Consider the following 12,674-nt stretch of genomic DNA (forward strand, 5'->3'; position numbering starts at 1 on the left):
CTGCCACAAATTATCACAAGTTACCTATTGTAGCCTACTATGGTATTTTGGGTTTTTTAAAGTATTCTCAGAATTGTTATGTCTTGACTGCAGTTGTACCTCTTGACACTCTTTACCTTCAAAAATCTTTCACTTTTCTGTGGGTTTGATTAACTCTTTAACTTTTACTCCAAGTTTAATTAGCTCAACCTACACCAAAACCAATAAGCATTATGGAGCGGAGTTCAGGTATCATTAAATGATGCTCTTAGCTTTTGCTTCAGTCATTTAAGGCCTTTAACTATCACAGAAGTATGTAAAAGAGCAATGCATAAAGTACACATTTTTGCTAATATTATTAATTATGGTTTTTTTGTAGGGTAGGGAGCTCTTGCCTATGATTAATTAAAATGGAGCAACTAATGTCCCAAAAGAACAGAACTTCCTGCATTAGGAATCTCTCTGCTCACAAAACTGCCACAAAGATATATTTGAAACTGTATTTCCATTGATATTCTCTTGGGATTTGCAATTGGTAGGTTGGAAAAACTTCATATCCTTACATTAACTGATCCTAAATCTTCTGAAATCAAGTCAGCAGTGATCTAAAGAGGGATCTTCATGTCTTCTAAGTCAATCAATGTTTCAACTAAAAAACAAACAAGCAAACAAAGAACAACTTTAGAGAACAGCATAAGATCAGTTACCAACCAAATAAATGTAAATGAACTACAATGGACAAACCCCTTTGTAGTATGGTTTAGCTGCTTTTTATTGCACTAATAAAGGTCTGAAAAAGGTTGCTAATCTGTTGCACTACAGATACACCCAAAGACTTTGCAATTTAAACAATCAAGAAAAATCTGTAAGAAGGAAAACATGGGGGTAGATAAGCTGGTTTGCCTGAGGGTGAACGACAGGTCCCATAATGAACACAGGGTTTCCCATTCTAAGTACCCCTCCGGAGTTCATAGTCTGTTAGGTCTTTCATCCCTCACAGTCCTTTAAAGTGAAAGAAGATTGAGAGGTGACTTGATTATAGCACAGATACGAGTAACTTCACAGGGAGAAAACACTGGCTACTGAAGTGTTCTTTAATCTAGGAGACAAAGGCATTACAAAGTATAATAGCTGGCAGCTGAAGTCAGACAATTGCAAATGAGAAATAAAGTAAGCATCCTTACACGGAGAAGGTGATTAAGCGGTGGGAGAAAAACATATCAGAAGAATTCTCAACTTTCCCATCAATTAAAGGTTTCCTTGGCGTTTTCAGATGAAACGAAAACCAAATTTTCGAAAGAAAATCTTTGTCTGGAAACATATGTGTTTTGATGAAAGCAGAATCATTCATCTGTGAAATTTTGTTTTGTTTACAGTTGTTTAGATTTTCTTTCACCAGCTGTTACACTCAGACTAAAGAAAGAGAGAAGATATTGCAACTGTATTATGAATTTTATTTATCAGTATAGAAATTATGTCAGACACCCAGCCTCAGAACCTTGAAAAAGCCTAAAACCATAAGCTTTCAGCCTTTTGGCTGGAGAGGAAACTACAAAAGTGACTCATTATATCTCAAAGGCTCAGAAACCAAAATACAAAAAAAAAAAAAAAAAAAAAAACAAAACCCAAAAAGTAAAATTAATGTTTAAAATAATATGAAAATGTTGTTTACATTCATGATTTGTTGGACACTTGAAATAAAAAGAAACTGGGTTACAGGTAAAAGAGGGAAGATAGGGTGTCTGAAAATATTTGAACTTATTTTTTTGTTTAGCATTTTGGTGGTATCTTTTTTTTTTAAGGAAAATTATTAAATTCTCCATTTTCAAATAATGAAGAAACTCAGAATTACTCTTGTTAGGAAACATCTGAATTATTGTAAATTTAAAAAAAAAGATACCTCTACTTTTCCATATCTTTCCGCTGTGATTTAAAAATTTTGTTCTACCCTCAGAAAATAGCAGCTTTGATCCTTCTGAGGAAGTTTTCACCTTCTGAACTCTAAAGCTGGCTAGATCTTAAATACCACTAATGGAGGGTTTGTGGCATTGGATGGGCATAAGTCTTGCTTCTTTTATTTTAACATTTATAATTTTCACTGGACTCCATCCTATGGAAGATCAGTCTAAAGATAGAACCAGAAAAAGCCTGAAATGCTCCAATTAACTTCTTTTATACCAAGAAAACATTGGTCTCGGATTTGACTGCTTCAGTGGCTCAGATAAACACAAGTCATTCTAGTGCAGTGTCCTGAATGAAAGTGTGAACCTGATCCCAAGCTGTTAAAAGGCTACAGCCATGTTATTTTTCTGTGTGCTGCTGGGGAAGGATGAGAAAGGAGGTGGAGGGAGGAAAATTGCTCTGTGGTGCCTCTGCTTCCATTGTTCTCCTGTTACAGCATTATCTCAATGTCCGAATAAAATGTCAAAGGCTGCAAGAGAAATGCAGAAGCAGACTGGTCTGAGAGTGACAGCTGTCCTCGGTGCAGGCAGACGGTAGGGAAGGGTAAGGTCATATCTTATTTTACAGTGTTCATGGTCACTATAGCTGCCCACAGCTCCTCAGGCTTTGTTAAGAGAGTATGTTTAGCCAGCATTACCAGACTTCTAGGGGAATAAATTACCAATCCTTTTCTTATATAGTGCCCTGCTCATTAACTCATTCTGAATCTCAAAGGAAAACAGCCTGTTGTGCGTGGAAAGTCAGAATTCTTCTCTTGCATCTGAAAAGTCTGGACCTCTGCTGGCAGTATGTAATTTAGGCTGCAGACCCTGCCACAGTCGTTCCTGCCCACCTCCTGTTCCTGGAGCCATATTTTTGCTCTCATGGGAAAGGATGGCTCTTGTGAACAGCTTGTTGTTTCCAGGACAGCATCCCTAGCACAAGGCAGCTGTTGAAGGGGGTACCAGAACGGCTATGTAGGAGATGGCAGGTGAAGTATTTTGAAAATCTACAGCTATCTTTTTCTCCCTGTTAAGAAAAGGGTCATAAAGCATTCTTCTGTCTTGCCCTGATGGACTTAACTGCCCACTTGAATCAATATCATAGAAATGATTTTCAAACTCAGCCTACCATTCCAGTTTCTCAGGCAAAAATACAATTTCTGCATTCATAGAAAAGCTGACTTTAGTTTATTATCTAGTAAATTGCTTGCCAAAGTTGTGTAGAATAAAATGTAGAGTAGGAGGACCTTTCAGACCTAGGTGCACATTGCCTGTGACCAAATAGTCCATGCCCAGGACTCACAAGTATTAATAACACAAGAATAAGAAGGCATAATTATCAGGTATTGATTGAACTGAATGGAAGAGACCTTTCAATGTGTTCTTTAGCTGAACGAGAAGGGAAGAGAAAGAAGGAGAGATTGCGAGGTTATAAATTTTAACGTGGTTCATGTAACATATTTGTAGGTATGCAAGAAAGTGTAGCCTTTCCGCTTGATGGCCAAGCGTGTCTCTCTCTCTCTCTTTCTCTGTGTCTGCCTGTCTCCTTGTTATGTCATTGTAGACCTCTTATCATACAGCTTTTTTTCTGCTTAGGTTTGTTTTCTGATATAGTCAGGAAAGTCATACAATGACATCTCAGGCTTTAATTTTCAAGACAAATCAATGAGAAATCCTTATGTTGGGGAAAAATGATTGACATAATATAGCTACTGAACAGAGTGAAAGGTTGTGGCCACCACATACATTTGCTTCTGTAGTGTATTTTGTCTGACTAAATAGGCATGAGAATTTTAAGATTATAAAGCTGAAGCATAAATAGTTGGGGTTTATGAGGACTCCTGCTAGGGTTGTTGGCATTTGTTGATTTTTTTAACACTTCTGAAGTTTTGGCAATGATGTTAGACACTAAAGAGATTCCCACAGAGGAAAGATTAATATGTTAATATCCCAATCAATTAGCTTCCAAACATTAAAAAAGAGAAAGACTAGGGAAAAAGGCTAAGGGACGGTGAGAGCACAATGCATTGCACAAATTGGTGGCACTGCCACCCATTCCCTTTCACACACAGCTGAGGTCTCTTTCCAGACATAGGGGTGCAGATCACAGCCAGCTGTGGGCTTGCTCTTTTAGGTTGTCTCTCTTTGTATTATTTGACTCTTTCCTATAACATCCCTCCATAACCCATCAGCAAGATAAACAATTATCATCATCTTCTTCATCATCTCCCAGGCCACACGGTGCCTTCAAGGTACTGCATAAGAGGTTCACAGTCTTCTTGACATCTTTTACTCTTTTCCCCAAGACTCAATGGATTGGGTTTTGTTCCTAGTTTCTTCTTCCAGATAAGCTCTTTATGCACCTATTCCTCAATTTATTGGGACTTCTAACACTGCACTGTCCAACAGAGTGTTGGGGAGTCAGATCACAAACATCCTTTTCGCTGGCTGATACTTTATAGTCACATTCAATATCCTATAGGTACACTGCAATTACACTGTAATTTGTCTTTGTATCTCACATTTGTGTGATATATAGTTGTACACTGTAATATGGGTTCTAAAAATGCATTAACTACTCAGCACTGTGATTATGCATGGCTAATTCATCACTTGTATAGTAAACTTTGGTTACAGACTTTTTTAATGTGGTGTTATTAAATGTGCAGTCAGATATACTATAGTGGGATTTCAAAAGCAAACATTGAAAATATCAGACTGTGGGATAAATGCTAAGATATTCTATGCTGTATTCCATTTTTATTAATGGCAACTGTCATATAATTTGCAGTCAAACTGTCACATAAATACGCTCTACTATGAAGTGCATCTTCTTTCAGAGTAAGCTTTGTAGTGATTTTTCCGTAAGGTCTCTGTGCTACTGGTGCTACTTATGATTTTCTGATAGGGTTATCTCCATTCTCATACATTAACTAAATTATGGCAGAGGCATTTCTCTCAATATAACATCTTAAAAAGAGAATGAATTTTATTTTTTTTTCTTTCCTGATATTCTCAAGGAAAACCTTCTCCACTGTTTTCCTTGGGGATGGCTTCATTATAAAATGATTTCTTCTTTTCTCTCCTGTCAGGGGATAGGTGTCTATATTTACCTTTTCATTCACCCTTTTTATCTCCTCCCAAACTTTTATCTTCTGTCCCTTTTCTTGCATTTTTTTACCTTTTCCATCTTCTGTTTCTCTCCCAGCGTAATATGAGCTCTCTCAGCTCTCAATCCCTGTCTTTTCTTAACAAAAAGTGATAAAAGAAGAAGTCTGCTGGTCCAATGGACTGCTGTGTTTACATTTTAAGGTCTTTGTGAAATGGTCCCTTTGTCTTGTGTGTTTTACTAGGTGTAACACAAGAGTCCAGGATCATGATGAGAGCTCCCTTGTGCTACCAAATTACACATAAGTAATGATAGGATATGCGTATGAGATCTGTGGTTGAAATCTCCTTATCAACAAGGGTGAAGCAGCTCTTTTGAAAAACTGAAGGAGACACAGAGCAGATATCTTCTACTGCTTTTAGGAAATGAGATACTTCCTCATTTAATGACTAATACAGTTCACTGTCCAGTTTTCAACACTAGTCTGTAAGGGTAAGATTAATTTAGCCTGGTTTAAAGATCTGGTTCAGGACACTACATGAGCACTTAACAGTGTATCCTAGGCTATCACACCTGACTTCAGCAGGGTATTCCAGAAGGTCTTGTATCATTATCTGCCAGAATGAAGTATACCTGTTGTTTTATCAGATCATTTAAACACATAAAATGGTACTAGATACCTATGTTTAATGATCCGAATCCCTTCCTTTAGTGAGTTTTTGGACCTTTTTATTTGGATGTCCCTTACTCTGTGTAAAGGCTTTCAGTCAGGATCATATGCACAACTTCTGCATGTACAGCAATTGTTTATTGGCTAGTATGGCTATCAAAGGCTGAAACAAAGATTAAGTTGAATATTTTTAGTTTTGCCACCCTGGTGCAGATATCTGAGGAGTCTTTGTTGGTGACTCAGTAAGGTGAAAGCATTGGCCTCCATTGCTCTTTGAAATGTCTTCATCCTCAGTCTTGCTAAATTGCTTTCTTTTTACTTTCCACCTTTTTCTCAAAGTTTATAGCTTTTCATGCCAACATTTCTCTTTTGAAACTGAGTTCATAGATTCTTATGAGCACAGCCTCACTCCTCCACTCTGTGCTTTCTTAATCTGTGCAACTTCACAGTCAACATATTCTCTTGCTCACAGCTTAATGTTGACAGCTATAGCTCAAAGTTGGCTGGGACGTAGCCACATAGCAGAGTTTTACACAGCTGGTCACACCCTTGACCAGCTGGCTAAAGTTGAGTCTTAAATGACTAGGCTGTCTCTCTGCAATACATGGAGATGACAAACCTTTCTGGAAAGTGATTCAGCTGTTTTAGGGTGGAGATCTGTTCAGCTTTTGTAGAAATTTTAAGTTAGGTGAGATAAATCCCAAAGTTACAGATCAGATATGGAAGTCTGACAGACAGATATATGGTTAAAATCCCCAAATCTACCTGACAACCAGCCACTCTAGATGTATGAGGATAGCATGACCTGAGGTGCAGGGATCCACACTGTGAGGGTGTAAGGATATAAGGACTGTCTTACTGTGTCAGATGAAAACCACACCAAACCTGTCTCTGGAAGTGGCCAGTAGCAAATCCTTATGGAAGACTATATGAATAAAGAGAAAGAAATAAAACTCAGTCTTCCAACTTCTAGCAGATACGTCTATTCTCAAAGTGTTTGCATTTTCTGAAATTAGGACGTTCTTTGAAACTGAAGATGTATTTACTTAATTGCATTCCCTTAGCTGTATTCCCATAAATGAAAATATAGTCCCTTAATAGTAGGGAAGTATGGCTTTTACATATGGTGTTTACATGTATTTATGTTCATATTTTACTTAGAAACAAATTAAGTTGAAAAATAATATTACTGCATCACTCTGTGGCTATTGGTTACAGGAAAACAGCAATTTGGCTTCTGTTCATGTATTTATTATTTATTTACTTATTCCAGAGACTTAAGCAGGCGTGGAAGATGATCATATGCTTGCAGGCCTATGAGCTCTGTGAGCTTGCTGCTCAAGTTATTGCTTTCTGTCTCGAAGCGGTTCATCCTAGCCCTGCTCCATTTGCTCCTCTCACCCAGTTCAATACACTGGAAAGCGATAAAAATTTCACTCACTGCCTATTGTTCCCACAGTAAAAACTCCCATTGATTCCCATAGCCACTGGAAGAGGCCTGAAATGAAGGAAAAAAAAAAAACCAAACCACAAAGCAGGATGAGCTGATGGTTTATTCAAGAGAGCAAATTATAGATGAAGCGAGGGCAATTACTAGAATGAAGAGTCCTGACCTGTGCCCAGCCTTGACTCAGGAGTGACAAAGATTATCTAAACTGATCAGAGCCTGTGTTGGATTAAGATATGTTGAGGCTGGCTGTGGTTTGCCAAAAGGAAAAACAAGCCAACATGGAAATGATTTATAAAAGGAAGAAAGATTATCACAACAAGCAGCAAATGAATGAATTATTAATTATTCAGTCCTGGGAGGAAATTATAACACTCTTTAAAGAAGCAAGCATGCTAAAGAAATGAAGCAGTAAGAAAAGCTGCTCCTAAAGAAACAGCAATACTTATTTGACAAATCTGCCAAGGAAATATGAAGCCAGCCTCCTAAATTAAGGTAGAAAGTGAATAATTTGAATGGGACTATTAATACCATTAAAATTGATTGCCTTAAGATTTGTTGTTGTGCAGTTAGATTAAAAGATAGATCAATGTCAGTTTTGTATGGGAGCCCCTCCCACACCAATCAATCAGTGACTCTACAGCTGCTGCCCTCCATCCCTCCCTGAACATTCTTATTTCTTTTCCACCACTCGAGTTAGAGGATGCTTATGTCCTTAAGCCCTTTGTTTCTCCATGAACATAATCTGCTCCACATGGGGCATGGCAAATAATCCTTACTATAGAGTCTTCCTGCACAGTGCTTACACTATACACTGTGGTTACGTGCAATGTTGCCCTATCTGTGCCCTGAGTTGAAAGAAAAAAGGATACATGAGGGCATTAATAAAGTGCTAAGATAACAAAAGCTGTTGAGAGGCTGAGATTATTAGATTATTAGCACCTGATGGGGCTTTGTCTCTTTTTTTTTTTCCCCCCTCAGTTGTGGACACAGACAGAATCAGTTCATTTGTGTGCAGCACAAGCTCCCATTGAGGTGCAGCATGCGGTGTAAACATACAGCTAGTGAGTGGCTTCTTCAGATGAGAAATGCCAGATATTAGTACTCGTAACTACAAAATCACACTTGAATGAGATTTATATTAGTGATGACTTTGCCTGATGGAAATTTGACCTTGAACCCTTAGCGTGTCCTCCTAAAGCCTGTCAATAGTATCGCTGACAATAATATCCCACAAATTGTCAGTATCACAGGGCTTGATTTGTGCCTTCCTATAAAAGCTCTGTTACATACTGATTGGATTCAGTCTCTGGGTTCATCCTTGTTTAAAGCTGTTCAGAAAACGCCTTGCATTATGTAGGTATAAACCTCAAAAAGAAGAGCATGCGAAGCCATCTACTGTGGCCTCCCATGGGTAGGAGGGAGTTGCTGTGGCTGCCTCCGGGCGTGTTGTGTGCTGTTCAGAGAGTTACTCTTGACAGTCTGCTTCCGCTTCCACGATACCCTTGCTGCTTCCGCCACTGGTCTGAATACTTGGGATAGGAGGAAGTTTACCCTCTAGAGTTCAAATCTACTGCAGAATCTTCTGATACAACGTGAAGGACTGGTTGTCATCTTCTAATGGGCACATTTAGCAAGTACATGTCATATCACTAATGCTTTTTTCCCACATATTTGTGAGATGGTGTCAGGAAGGGTGTCTCAAAGGGCAAAAGCCATTGGAGAGGATGTTCTCAGAGTATCTTTGAAACTGGATTGTAGAATGCAATTCAAGGTATGACTAAACTATATGCAGGCATACCTGATTGATAGGAATTTAATCATAGCAGCACACTCTTTCTGCTTCAGTAGTTTCCCACAGTACTGGACAAGCCTGCCTTGGAGTTCATGCTGCAGTATCTTTAACAGAACTAGTATTTGATATAACCAGAGCAAGCATTTCAAGACTTAATGACAGCAAAACCTTTCCTGAAAATGGTGTTGATTCAGCTTGACAGAGACCTGGAGAATCAGTGGATAATTTGAGCCACGACGACAGAAGATAGTGAAGCCTCTGGACCATATCAAGAGTGCTTCAGACGAACATCTGAACCTCCTGAAAAATGATGGGTGTAAGTCAAGTCCATATGACTGTGGCATCTCTCTGAAACTTTTTCATTCCCAGCAGCACTTTTGAGGGGGGGTGATACAAATATAATGATGTACAATCATATAAATAAATATATGCAGAAATGGTAAGAAGTTGTGAATTATCCACTAAAATATTCCACCAAAAATGTCATCCTTTCTCTTTTTTTAAAAATTTTTTTCTCCCCTGGAGTTTCCTTCTTTCTCATTGTACTGCAAAAAACCCCAAGCTGATCTTAAGGAAACCCAGTGTCAGTGCTCACTGAATTTCTTTATAATGCACTGCATTAGAAGCGAAGCAAAGGGTTACGTCCTTCAGAAATGTTGAACTGCACGAATCAGTATATAGGTATATAGTCCACAATTCTGCAGGAGCTGTTGTATTCTCTTTTTCTCGGTTAGGAAGTTTTGGAAATAGGAAGTTTTTCTTCCTAATGTTAATTTGATTTCACTGTTTGGACTTAGAAGGTATCTGTACGACCATATTCTGCCAGTGTTTCAAGAACCGTGTATGCAGGTCTAATCAATATGGTGCTAAAATGCTGACAGAAGTCAAAATAGGTTTTCTAGTCTAGGTGTAACATTTTCCCTAAAACATCCTTACTGTAGACAAGGTGTGAAGTGCAAGGTACATCCAGAGCATGGTAACAGCCACCTTCAAGTCTTTTAAATTCACTCTTTTCTGGAATACATACTTCCAAGAGAACTGGCCTATTTACAGGAGGAGGTGTTCTGAAAATCCTCTGGGAACTGCCTGCAGTGAATGTGATAGAGCTACATATATTGCTCAAAAATAAGAGGAAGAAAATGTGTCCCCTCAAGATGTTAACCAAAAAGGACACACTTTCCTCATCTTAAACTGTAATTATTCTGTCTGCATTATATCTGTTATGGAGGTTATAGCAACGAAGAAAAAAATCTGCATTTTAGAAGGACGTTTTGACCAGCAATAAGAATGGGAATATAGTGTTTTGTTTTCTTTTCCTTTAATGCTAACATCCACTGATCCTTATCCATAAAATGAGGTAATACACAGCAATAAGTGAGAAAAATTGAAAGGCATACCTGCACCTCTGTTTGGCAGAATCACCTAATTAAATGAATTCAAATTATCGCCTGTTGGATATAGGACCTTATAGTGAAGGACACATATTTTCAAAATACTATGCTAAAAGTAAAATCCCAGAAAAGCTAAACATTGATTATAAATAGGCTGCTCTGTGTCAGAAAACAAATATATGTACATCTTAAAAGAAACCTTTCTAGTTAGATAGTGGTTAAAAAGCTCTACTCACCAAAAGGTTTGTATGGCATAAAGTATTGAAGATTTATTGTTTTATGTGTTCAGATAGTGTTGTTGTCTTGGTAGCTTATGACGTTATTTGGCTCATTGATTTATCTTTCATTGATTTGTATGAATCTAGATTTCCTGAGAATGTACTCTGTCTTAGGAGTTTTTTTGGAAGGTATTAAAATGATGAAAGCTGTTGACGTGATAGCCATGGGGACTGAAGACATCTATTGATGTTCTGCTGTTTAAGAAAACCTGATGTAAATTTCCCCACACTAATCCATTAATTTGTCTCAAATCTTGCTGGGAAGGAAAATTTCTGGGGTGATATTTCATCTTCCATGTCCCTTACATCCATGAGTCTGAAGCTGTCATAAGGTAATGGTGATGACCAAACTTCTGACACATAAAAAAGGATTCAAGCATCACTAACACTGACCCTGAACATCCATCAGATTAAAATATTCCTTTCAAAATATATTTATAGAGTCTAGTGATGAATTAAAGAAAACATTACACTGCTTTCAGAATATCATCTAGCTCTTCCTTGTGTTGCATTCAGCTGTTGATTTAGAGGTGGAAGGCTTGGTAGCCTAGTATTGTTCCCCTGAGTCATCTAGTCTCTGCATCTGTGAACATCTCTAGAGCAGTTCCATGGTCTGTAGCAAAATACTTATCAGGGGAATAAAGCTGATTACCTGCAGACTTCCTTGCTCTGGAATTTAAATACAAAATTTTGTAGCTTTTTTTCTTTCTTCCCAGAAACACTTATATATAAAACCTCAGTTTGTTTTCTGTAACCTTGTTATGAATTTCATTTAGAGGTACATTCTAATATTTCCATCAGTAAACACATTTTTTGCAATAAAAGTGGAAGTTTACTGTCTCTGATAAACTTACTGAACTTCTGTCATATTTCCTTGGGGAAATATTTGCTTTTATTGCAGGTAAAAAATCCAGAATTTTTACAGTAAAATTAGTCTGCAGAGCCAAAGGAGTGAGAAGAAAAATAGCCTTAAAACAATTGTGACAGAAAACATGAATGTTTTTAATTCTCCCAGAATTGCTAATTAATGTGTTTGTATATTTTTAAACCAGCTTTTTAATGTAATATGTAATTTTTTCCATATGTAAATCAAACTAGTGTGTAACATTATGGCCTAAGCATCTAGGTAGAATTTGGATTACTGGTCTCCTATATGGTTTAATATATGAGAGGTTGCTTTGCCCCTTCTTAGGGCAGACCATTACTTAACAAGTGAAAGGATATTGAGGACTAAGGTACTAACTGACTCCTGATTTTTGGAATGCAAAGAGCCTCAGGCTGTGACAGTCTGACTTTTGTGAGGTACTCCAGGTGGAGTTCCTAAGGCCACCGGTGCCTTTGGAAGTTTAATTCAAACAGATTTGTAAAGGTTCAGAGCCTTATTATAATGGAAATACAAATATAGTAAAAAAAAACTCCAAAAATAGGCCTTTCTGAATTCCAAAGGAAATCAGTCCTGAAGAAATTATACTTGAGAAGCTTGATTCAAATGATATCTAGGAAAATGGGTAATAACAACATTATCAGAATTTCTTTTTCCACTTTGCTATGATTTCATTTAGTTAACAAAGGATCTTCATAAACTATGATTTATCTTTCACTGTGCATGCTTTTTTATAATGAGGTTTCTTCTGGTGACTCCTTCCTTCTATGCCTCCACTCCACAATTTGAATCTGTATGCTGCATATCATTTTATGTAATTAGCCTATATTTAGATACCTCTCTGTAATGGAAAGTTCCAAGACATATGCATTTTCCTGGAAAAAAATATTTCTGTTCCAGCTTTTCTGAACTTCATTTGGACCTGATCTGTGAGCAGAGCCTAAATCTATCTATTGTACGATTTGCAACACCATTCTGTGCAATTTTAAATGATCTCAGTGATTGAGAGTCCCTGAATGTATTTTAACGAGAGAGACATAAGCAGCTTGTTTAAGATGACCTTCGGATGTCCTTCTCTTTATAGTCCTGAGCCAATTTCATAGGTGAACAATATAAACTGTATGCAGTCTGTTACTATCGGATACAACAGTGAAGTGGCATTCCCCCTTCCCATGGTTG

General features: G+C 37.6%; 1 long non-coding RNA gene across 1 annotated transcript in view; it reads left to right on the forward strand.

Moving 5' to 3' along the window:
- LOC142055774 (uncharacterized) overlaps positions 1-11,403 on the forward strand; it is a 38,385-nt gene extending 26,982 nt beyond the window's left edge. Inside the window, exon 3 of the long non-coding RNA XR_012660040.1 lies at positions 9,146-11,403. This is a non-coding gene — a long non-coding RNA (uncharacterized LOC142055774). The remainder of the gene's footprint in view (positions 1-9,145) is intronic.
- The last annotated feature ends 1,271 nt before the right edge of the window (positions 11,404-12,674 follow it).

This window comes from Phalacrocorax aristotelis, chromosome 3, assembly GCF_949628215.1.
Source record: "Phalacrocorax aristotelis chromosome 3, bGulAri2.1, whole genome shotgun sequence".
NCBI lineage: Eukaryota > Metazoa > Chordata > Aves > Suliformes > Phalacrocoracidae > Phalacrocorax > Phalacrocorax aristotelis.